General features: G+C 41.3%; 1 non-coding gene across 1 annotated transcript; it reads left to right on the forward strand.

The window, feature by feature from the left end:
- The first annotated feature begins 8,296 nt into the window (after nt 1–8,296).
- Nucleotides 8,297–8,369, forward strand: TRNAC-ACA (transfer RNA cysteine (anticodon ACA)). Its single transcript has one exon. It is a non-coding gene; the product is annotated as a tRNA-Cys (tRNA).
- Nucleotides 8,370–10,371: the final 2,002 nt, after the last annotated feature.

The raw sequence follows: 10,371 nt of genomic DNA on the forward strand, positions 1-10,371 counted from the left end.
ATTATCTGTTCTGCCCTGGCTAAAACGCCAGCCACATGAGGTCAGGAATTTTTGCCTGTTTACTGTTGAGTTTAAAAAAGCTTCTGGCAGGTAGTAGAGATCAAAAATATTAATCAAGTGAATGGGTAAATCATAAACCTAAGCCTAAGCTCTACACTCCATCTAAATGCACCCTGTATGGGAGGCTCAGTGTTCCTCTTGAAAAGTAGGGGGAGGGAGACTATTCTATGATCATAATAGCGAAGAAAATGCTTCCACTTCCACCAAAAGAAGCAAAGAGTACGGTTTCTGTCCTTGACAGACTGCAAACTAATCAAGGAGACTAAACATACAATGCACGGGAAAAAATAGACTGGATATCAACAGGAACAGTTAAATCTAGCAAGGACTGATTTCTAGAAATGGAGAGTCAAGGAGCTTTCTCAGAAAATATCAGTTATGTAGAAATAAATGAATTCACACCTGAACACTAGAAAACATTTTTAAGGACATGCTCGTCTACACCTTATAGAATAAGTATTAACATTTGAAGCGGTTCAGTGGTGAAGAATCCGTCTGCCAAGCAGGGGACACAGGTTCGATTTTAGGGTTGGGAAGATCTCCTGGAGAAGGAAATGGCAACCCTCTCCAGTATTCTTGCCTGGGCAATCCCACTGGACAAAGGAGCCTGGCAGGCCACAGTCCATCGGGTCACAGAAGAGTGGGACACAGCTTAGCGACTCAACAGCAGCACGTGAGAAGGGTCTCAAGCACATGTATTGAGAATGCTCAGTCTATCATGAGGGCACATGAAAATGATTTCTCAGCAAAGACTTCATCCCTCGAAGAAGCACAATTCCACCAAGTAACAGCATCAGCAAGTTAAAAGAGAGAGACATTGAAACTGCTAGGAACACTCTGAACAAGCTGGAGGTAAACACCTGACTGGGATCTGGCCACCGCCTGATGAAAACCAATTAAATCTGGTAGAGGTGGCGAGTGACGGAAGGAAATAAAGTTAACTGGAAAATAACCCGTAGCATTTGCTTTCCATCTTTCTGTTGTTCTATGTCTCTCTCATTTGTTCCTCTTCCAATCAAAATGTCCCTCTCATTTCTTAGAAGAGCAGCTATACCCCAACTGCAGATATGAGTCCCACAGGCAGTTCTCAATAAAAAGTAACCAGGAGGTAACTTCGTACTAGTTTGATTGTGATCTTGAGCTGTCTATAAAGTGTTTCACATCCTTTGCAAGAAAAAAACTACAAAGTTGGCAGGTACTAAGGTGGCAGATAATACTTTCAGTTGCCCAAAAATAATCTCAGTTTCACTTCAGATATTTAGAAGCTTCTATTTTCCTCTATTTTCTATTTTTTTCCTCTTCCTACTCATTAAACATTCTAGTAAAACAAATAAGCAGTTTGTTCATGGGTATAGAATAAATTCAAGATTCGAAATAACAAAACATAGTTGGGGAAACCTACATGGTGGTAGACATCAAAGAGCCTTGTATTAAGTGTTCAACACATTGAGAGAGTAAGGGAATATGCAAATTTCTGGAAGAATAGTCCAAAAGAGGTGTTTGTATTACTCTGGTGGTGGTGGTTTAGTTGCAAAGTCGTGTCTGACTCTTGCAACCCCATGGACTGTAGCCCACCAGGCTCCTCTCTCCATGGGATTTCCCAGGCAAGAATACTGGAGTGGGTTGCCATTTTCTTCTCCAGGGGATCTTCCTGATCCAGAAACCAAACCTGCATTTCCTGCATTGCAGGTAGATTCTTCACCACCAAGCTGCCAGGGAAGACCTTGCATTACATGGGAAGGCACTGTATTCATCTAGTGTAACATACATCTAGCCACATTCTAGAAGCACAGCTACAAGGTGAAGCAGCTTCTCAAGACCAAACCACGCATGTCATTTAGAAAGTAGTGAACTTGATCTCATGCTTCCCTAACTTCAACGCACTGCACTTTGTAACTCAGAGATAAAATATACTTCAAGTGGAGAATACACACAGAAGTAGCTGCATGTTGCACTACACTAGATCATTGAGTTCTCATACTGAATACCTCCAATACATGCCTATTTATTTATTTGGAAATTACTTAACATACAAAATAGCATATAAACTAAAGCATGTACAAATTAGAACCAAAATGTTCTAAAAAGAGAACACTTTAAAGGATGAAGTTAAGATGAAATCAGCAATGCTTTTAAATGCCTTGCTAACCATGATGGCTTCATTTTATTATGAGTTAACAGAAGGCACAACATAAACTTAGCCAAGGTTCACCTTTAATGATAATGGAATTGAATCTTCTTGATGATTTCAAACATTTTCTGCCCAGTACTTCACAGATGTAATGAGATTATCACTGTCTTAAGCTCACAAAAGTCAAAGTGTTGGTCACACAGTCACATCTGACTCTTTGCAATCCCATGGACTGTAGCCCACCAGGCTACTCTGCCCTTGGAATTTCCCAGGCAAGAATATTGGAGTGGGTTACCATTTCCTTTCTCCAAGGGATCTTCCTGACCCAGGGATCGAACCCAGGTCTCCTATATTTTAGATTGATTCTTTACCACCTGAGCCACCAGGGAAATCTTTAAGCTCACAATGCAGTTGACAAAGAGCTTTCCCAGGAAAAGAAGGGTCAGCTCTGCCATCTTTGCTGGAGTTAATTTCACTGTGTTATCTTTCATCGTGATCTCTTTGCAGGATTAATTTTAAGCTTGTATTTTGTGATGGTTGATTCAGTTAAAACTAGATGATATCATCTTTAAATCCTTTCCACAAGGGCTCACATAAATGCCTTTCACAGTAATGAGCCAAGAAAACAGGAAGGATCCTAGTGAACCATCTCTTCCTCCTTCTCCTGACCTCCCCTCACCATCTCAAGGGGCCGTGGCAATCTACCGCATACATGTTAATAAAGCTTAAGAACTTTCTTATTTTTATATAAATACAGAAGATCTAATATATTCCTTTCCAATTGTGCCTGTGGGGCCTTAAACATTGGACATTTCTGCTTTTCAAATGTGATGCTTCCTAATTCTGAGAACACACGGGAGGCATTTTGTGACCCTAATAATACCCAATTTTAATTTTCAGATATCTCCATGAAAATGTGCGTGCTCAGTCGTGTCCAACTCTTTGCCACCCCATGGACTGTAGTTTGCCAGGCTTCTCTGTCCATGGGACTTTTAAGGCAAGAATATGGGAGTGGGTTGCTCTTTCCTCCTTCAGGGGATCTTTCCCACCCAGGGATCAAACCCACGTCTCTTGTGTCTCCTGCATCGACAGGTGGATTCTTTACTACTGAGCCACCTGGGAAGCCCCCTGGTCTCAATACCCTTTATAAAAATGTGGAAAGGCCCATCTTTCGGAGAATGAACTTGGAGCATCTGTAGTCTTCCCATGGACTTCCGCTATTTGTATTTTATACTCTCCAAGGAAGAGGTTTTGTTTTTTTATTATTGTTGTTTGTTTTGTTTTCTGATATTTGTTGGTGTTAAGTTGCTCAGCCATGTCCGATTCATTGCAACCCTATGGACTGTGGCATGCCAGGCTTCCCTGTCCTTCACTATCTCCTGGAGTTTGCTCAGAATCATGTCCATTGAGTCGTGTCCATTGATACTATCCAACCATCTCATTCTCTGTCAACCCTTCTCCTCCTGCCTTCAATCTTTCCCAGCATCAGGGTCTTTTCCAATGAGGTGGCCAAAGTATTGGAGCTTCAGCTTTAGCATCAGTCCTTCCAATGAATATTCAGGGTTGATTTCCTTTAGGATGGACTGGTTTGATCTCCTTGCAAAACTGTAGTTATACTACTGTAAATAGGACAGCCTAGGAACAAAAAGAACATCAACAACCCGTTTGATGATTTTATTTCAGAAGGAAGCACTGCACAGAGCAATCAATTAGGGTTTCATGGACTCCTCGTTTGTGCAGTCAGGAACAACTAGATTCCCCATAGTCACAGTTAATTGAAACAAAGAGAATAACACATTTCTCTTCAATTAGAACACTACGTGCAAGTTCTCAAGAACACACAGTTCAAATACAAATATAAGTTTAAAACAATGCTTACAAAAATATGCACCCTAAGGTCTCAAAACACCGGCTTTTTCCTGAAATTCTATCAAAATACAATAAAGCTCACCAGTTTTTAGAGTACAAGTCTCACAAATGCATATATCAATGGCACCCACCAGCACAATCATGATATATAATATTTCTAGCACCTAAAAAGTGTCCTCATGTCCCTTTCCAGTCAGTCTTCTCCACCCACACGCTGGTCCTCGGCAGCCACTAATCTCCTTTCTGAAACTATTGTTTTGCCTTTTCTAAAATCACATGCAAATGGCGCCATGCAGTATGTGGTCTTTTGCATCTGGCTTCTTTCGCTTAGCATGCATCTTCTGAGGTCTCTTCATGCTGTTGTTTAAAATATTTTTAGGATTGTTTATAGCTTTGGTTCTGGTATTCAAGGGCAATGTGACTCAACATTATTTGTAAGTTCTGTTTGATGATGTAGATTTTTTTTTTTTCTATCAACACAGTTTGAAGTGACTCCAACATATTTCTGTTTTTCCTCTCCATTCTCCTGTCTTTATTCACTTGCTTTCCCTCCTAACAAGGAATAAGAGCTAGAGAGTATGAACGAGAGTCCTTGACCCAGGTACTGATTCTTGTCTCCTACTGGGCAACGTTCTGCTGGCTTTGAAGTTTGGCGTGGCCACATGACCTTTTTGCCTAAGGAAATGTGACCAGAAGTGATGTCTGCTCCTTCCAGCAAGAAACCTTAAGAGCTTCTATTCTCTTTCTCTGCTCTCATGATTTTAGGAGCGTGTGTAGAGATTAACCCTTTGTCCATGAGTAATGACGATCACCAGAGAACTCTGCCAGTTGTGTTGGACATGAAGCATGAACAGGAAATAACAAACCTTAACCACTGAGAATTTTAAGGTTTGCTGAAGCAACTAGCACACGAGTCAACCCTAGTTATAAGAGGAAGCAAGGCTACAGGATTGACGCACACAAGCATTGATTTTCATCTTTCAATCAGAAGATTCTTCTCTTTTTTTTTTCCTATTTTATTCATCAGCTCCAAAATAAACTTCTTTCTTTATGCTCCATTGCCTAAAATTTGCTTTGGAAGATTAAATGTATTTATAAAACTTTCAAAGTGGCTTGTTCAACTTGATTTCTGATGGTGATCATCAAAGAGAGCATGTCTTGTGTAATGACACTTGAGTTGAAACAGTGTAACAAGCATAAAATAATGTCTCCATTGAGGAATAAAATCATTAGCAATGTCAGGCTGTAGCAGAGACTTCTAGTGCTCAGCAACATCTACACTGTCCTCCTCTTCATGGGCACAGCCAGAATGCAGCTTCCAACCCCTTGACCTGTGAGTCAGTTTCAAGCCAAAGCAGTTAAGAGCAGGTATGTGTCCCCATATTCTCTTTCTTTCATTGGTTGAGGACAAGACATCAGATGAAAGAAAAGCAACATGAAGGAAGGAGCCTGAGTTGTTCAATGACAGCAAGAAGCAAAGTCCTCTCACCTACTTCCCATCCCACCAACCTGCACTGGGCATAGAATAAGGAGATCTTTACGTTCTTAAGTCCCTGAGGAGTGAAGTTAGTTTGTTACATCAGCTAACACCAGTTATCCTGATTAATATGGGACTTAACATGTTGATAATGCTACAGCACCACCGTTTGAAAGCACCACAAATACTTCTATCCAATTTAATCCACACAGCCATCTGAGCTCCACTGCACTTGTGAAGAAACAGAATTTATGTGGCTTGTCAAATCCATGTACATGGAACTTCCCAGGGATTAAGAACCCACCTGCCAATGCATCCCCGGTCCCAGAAGACCCCACATGCCTTGGGGCAACTAAGCCCATGAGCCCATGGACTACTGGGCTCATGCTCTAGACCCCACGAGCCTCCACTATTGAAGCCCATGCACCCTACAGCCCATGCTCTGAAACAAGAGAAACCACCGCAACGAGAAGCCCAATTAGAGAGCAGCCTCCGCTCACTGCGACTGGAGAAAGCCCACACCTGGCGCAGCAGTGAAGACCTGGCATAGCCAAGAGTAAAAATAAACAAATAATTTTAAAAGCCATGTATCTGATAAACGGTAAATATAAGAGTTCATTTTCCATCCCACATCTCGTGCTCCTACCATGCTGTGCAACCTGCAATCAAAGGCTTCAGTCTCTTGGCAATTTACTGCCTCAGAGTCAACAAAATTAGACACATAACAGAGAATTGTCTTAAGCAAATGTGGTGAATCCATCTCTTTAAGGTGCTGGCTCTGTGTCTGATAGGGAACTCGAGGCACACAGGGCAAGCAGACAGGAGATGACGATTGGGAGCAAGCAAGACACTACAAGCAAAGCTGGGACTACCCCCAAGAACAGACTGACACCGTGGCTGTTCTTCTGAACCCTAACTTCGGTGATGAGGATTTTCTACAGAAGTCAGCCCTTCATCACTGATTATGCCACGTGCTTTGGTTTGTCCTGAACCAATCAGAGGGCTGCCCAGACACCAGCTCAAAGACAGCCCATTCATCAGAATAGCCACACCTGGATAGTTCTAAAGGCCTTGGAATCAGTGGCTACACGGTGTCTTCCAAGAAACCAGAGACTAAAAGTAGAATACGGCCACACACTTGGTCCCCACCCTTCTTCCAATCTCTTGTGCATGCAAAGCTCAAGAGGAATCCTCCTTCTGTAAAATTTCCAGCCAGCTCTTGAAAAATGAACCATCTCTGTTCCAAGGCTGTGGATGCCAGAGTCTTAAATGCCAAAGGAAGCCTGCCAAACAGAGAGTGTTCTTCTCAAGATCCATCTTTCTGCTGATGTACCCGAAGGGCAACCTTTGCTGGTTGACTTTAAGGGAGATTCTTATAATTCAGTCATGCTGGGTCACTGTTCCTGGGTTTGTGTTCCTCTGTCTCTATGGTCCTATCTTTAGAGGGGTTTGGAGGTCCAGGGTGTCTGGTGCCCCAGGGGACCTCTGCAGTTGGTTGTACTAGCCTAGTCAGTCACATTTCTGAAGCAGCCAGCTCCGCCTCCCTCCAAATCTGATGAAGAACTTTCTGGAAGAATCAACACAGTTCTTGTGACTCTTGATGCCAACACAGCCATCCTCAGAGTGTGGACTCCTTGAGGAATGACAGGAGAAGATGGCCAACACATAGAACCAAGCCTTGTCTCACTTCCAAAACAGATCACATGTTAGCCAAAAAAGAAGACTATAGAAAGTAGACAAGAAGGCGACTAGTCAAGATGGTCCAGATTGTGTTTCTTAAGTGTGTTCTGGTGTGTGTGTGTGCATGCATGCGTGTGTGTAAGAGAGAGTAAGTATAAAGGAGAGTGGGTGGGGGTATGGGGGTGATATACCTGCACACAGAATTTATGGTGGATCTGGAAAGGGAAGTGCTAAAGAAGAGATGGTTGATGGCATCACTGACTCGATGGACATGAGTCTGAGCAAGCTCCGGGAGCTGGTGATGGACCGGGATACGTGGCATGCTGCTGTCCATAGCATCGAAAGAGTCAGACACGACTGAGTGACTGAACTGAACTGAAAGAAGAGAAAATTAGTCTCCCCAAATGTATTGTGGATTCCAAACTTGTTGACTGTTTCAATCTTCCCTAAAATTTAAAGATTTCAGAGGTCAAATAGTTACTAGCATCAAAAACTTGCTGCTGGGACTTCCCTGGTGGTCCAGTGGTTAAGACTTCAGGCTTCCAAAGTAGGGGATGTGGGTTTGAACCCTGTGAGCCAAGATCCCACATGCCTCATGACCAAAAAAACAAAACATAAAATGAAGCAATATTGCAACAAAGTCAATGAAGACTTTAAAAATGGCCCACATTAAACAAACAAACAAAAATCTTAAAAAAAAAAACCCTGCTGCTGCAGGAGTGCAACTTGCTGAGTAAAACGACCCAGTTTCAGGTTGCTTTTTTTTTTTTTTCCAGCCCCTGGAGCATCTAGAAATCTGTTGCCATTACCCCCCATAGCTTTGCCCCCATTTCACCCCCACTGAGTCCCCTCCAAACAAGATAAGAAGACAGACAGTAACTTGTGCCTAAATAAACCTGGTCCAGGTTCGTCTGCCTGCCTAGTTTGCAAGTTCCTGCCAATAAGCTACTTGGCAACCACGAATCATGACGGTCATTAAATGGAGTACTGGGAACTATTTAGTGCCAGATATCTGCATTTCAGCCTTCAACTTTTAAAGAGGATTTGCCTTACAGCTCACATTTTATTGAACTTCCACTTCCCTGGTGGCTCAGACGGTAAAGCATCTGCCTACAATGCAGGAGACCCAGGTTCGAGCCCTGGGTCAGGAAGATCCCCTGGAGAAGGAAATGGCAACCCACTCCAGTACTCTTGCCTGGAAAATCCCATGGATGGAGGAGCCTGGTAGGCTACAGTCCATGGAGTCGCAAAGAGTCGGACATGACTGGGCGACTTCACTTTCATTTTCACTTTTCACATTTTATTGAAATGATTAAATGATGGTCAGAACCAGGGATACACACACTTCCAGCATATAACTCTTAGAACAGGCTTAGACATCAATTCCAAGACTTCTAATCCAACTCTCTACTAAATTTATATTTAGATCATTTGAAATAATGCATACATGTTTGATAAAAATTCCTGATTTTTATGACTAACAAGTCTCCCCATTCATGATAAAATCATACTTAGAAGGATTGATCTTAGGGCAAGGTCTACAAGATTCATTATCAGAGCAGTATCATTAACCTTATAAAATTATTGGCAATACACTTATAAAACAAGCCCTCATTCCCATTGTGCATTGTTGAAGAGCTGCTTTCCTTTTGTCTAAAGGTTGGACCAAATACCCATGTGCTTTATAACTGAAAGCATTTAAGCTTTACATGATTATGCTAATAATATTTTGAATCAAGTGAATTTATTAATATATTTAATTCCCACAGACCATTTAAAAAAGAAAACCACAAGATCAAACACGATTTTTTGGAGAGCAGAGCGTCCAGAAAACAATGCTTTTGAAAGGAGCTACTTGAGGAACCTCCATACTGTTCTCCACAGTGGTTCCATCAATTTACACTTCCACCAACAGCATAGGAGCATTTCCTTTTCTCCACATCCTCTCCAGCATTTATTGTTGGTAGATTTTTTGATGATGGCCATTCTGACTGCTGTGAGATGATACCGCATTGTAGTTTCGATTGGCGTTTCTCTAATAATGAGTGATGTTGAGCATCTTTTCATGTGCCTGTTGGCCATGTGTTTCTTTGGAGAAATGTCTATTTAGGTCTTGTACCCATTTTTCGATTGTGTTGTTTGTTGTTTTGATATTGAGCTCCATGAGCTGTTTGTATACTTTGGAACTCATTGTCTGAAATAGATAGCTAGTGGGAAGCTGCTACAAAGCACAGCACAGGGAATTCAGCTGGGTGCTCAGAGATGACCTAGAGGGGTGGAGTGGGAGGTCCAAGAGGGAAATACTGTGTTATGTATATATTTATTTAAAAAAAAAAAATATATATATATATATATATATAACTCCTTTATATATATAAAGAAGTTACTTGATTCACACAAACAATCCTTGCTTCACAAACCCCACAGCCTATATACCCTAGAAGTTACTTGTTTGCAGGGGAAAATATCTATATTTTGTGAGATTCAGTTAGCCAAGATTATTTAATTGATTGGAGATTTCCATTTTTTCTTTGAATCATTCTAATTGCAGCAACATAATGCTTGGGTAAAAATTAGGTAAGAAATTAGAAAATAGTTTTGATCAATCATAGTTAATGGAGATGGTATCACCCTCTCCTGCTCAAGATTATAAAGCACATTTTGCAATGTGCTTCTCCACCTGATGCTTTGGTATCTATTTTCACCAACTTTCCTGATCAATTTTACTTTGAAAGCTATTAAATCTGTAGTTATTTTTCATTTTAGGAGGTGTAGATTCAGATTCACAGATAACTCAATTTTTTTAACGCAATAGATTTACAGTATCTTTTTGAAACCCTGTTAGAAAAAGAATCATTTCTTGTTATCCCTCTCAGTTCTTTACCCTAGGTGCCATGAGGCCACTGCTTTCCAAAGTATAAGAGCCCTGGATCTGTTCTCTTCACCTTCCCTAATAAACTATTTGCCAAATAACTGAGTCCAAATAAGGAGTCTTAGCTTTGGGTTTTTCATTGCCAAACTAGTGTTCAGTGCACCACAAAATAAAGGCAGAGGAAGGAGGAATTGATGAGCCAGGGGATGTTTGAGTGATGAGTTCATCTGTACCTTTTTTTAATTCCATGTTATAATTGTAGAGTCCCTTGGACTTCAAGGA

The sequence above is a fragment of the Bubalus kerabau genome, chromosome 12 (assembly GCF_029407905.1).
Source record: "Bubalus kerabau isolate K-KA32 ecotype Philippines breed swamp buffalo chromosome 12, PCC_UOA_SB_1v2, whole genome shotgun sequence".
NCBI classification, from domain to species: Eukaryota; Metazoa; Chordata; class Mammalia; order Artiodactyla; family Bovidae; genus Bubalus; species Bubalus kerabau.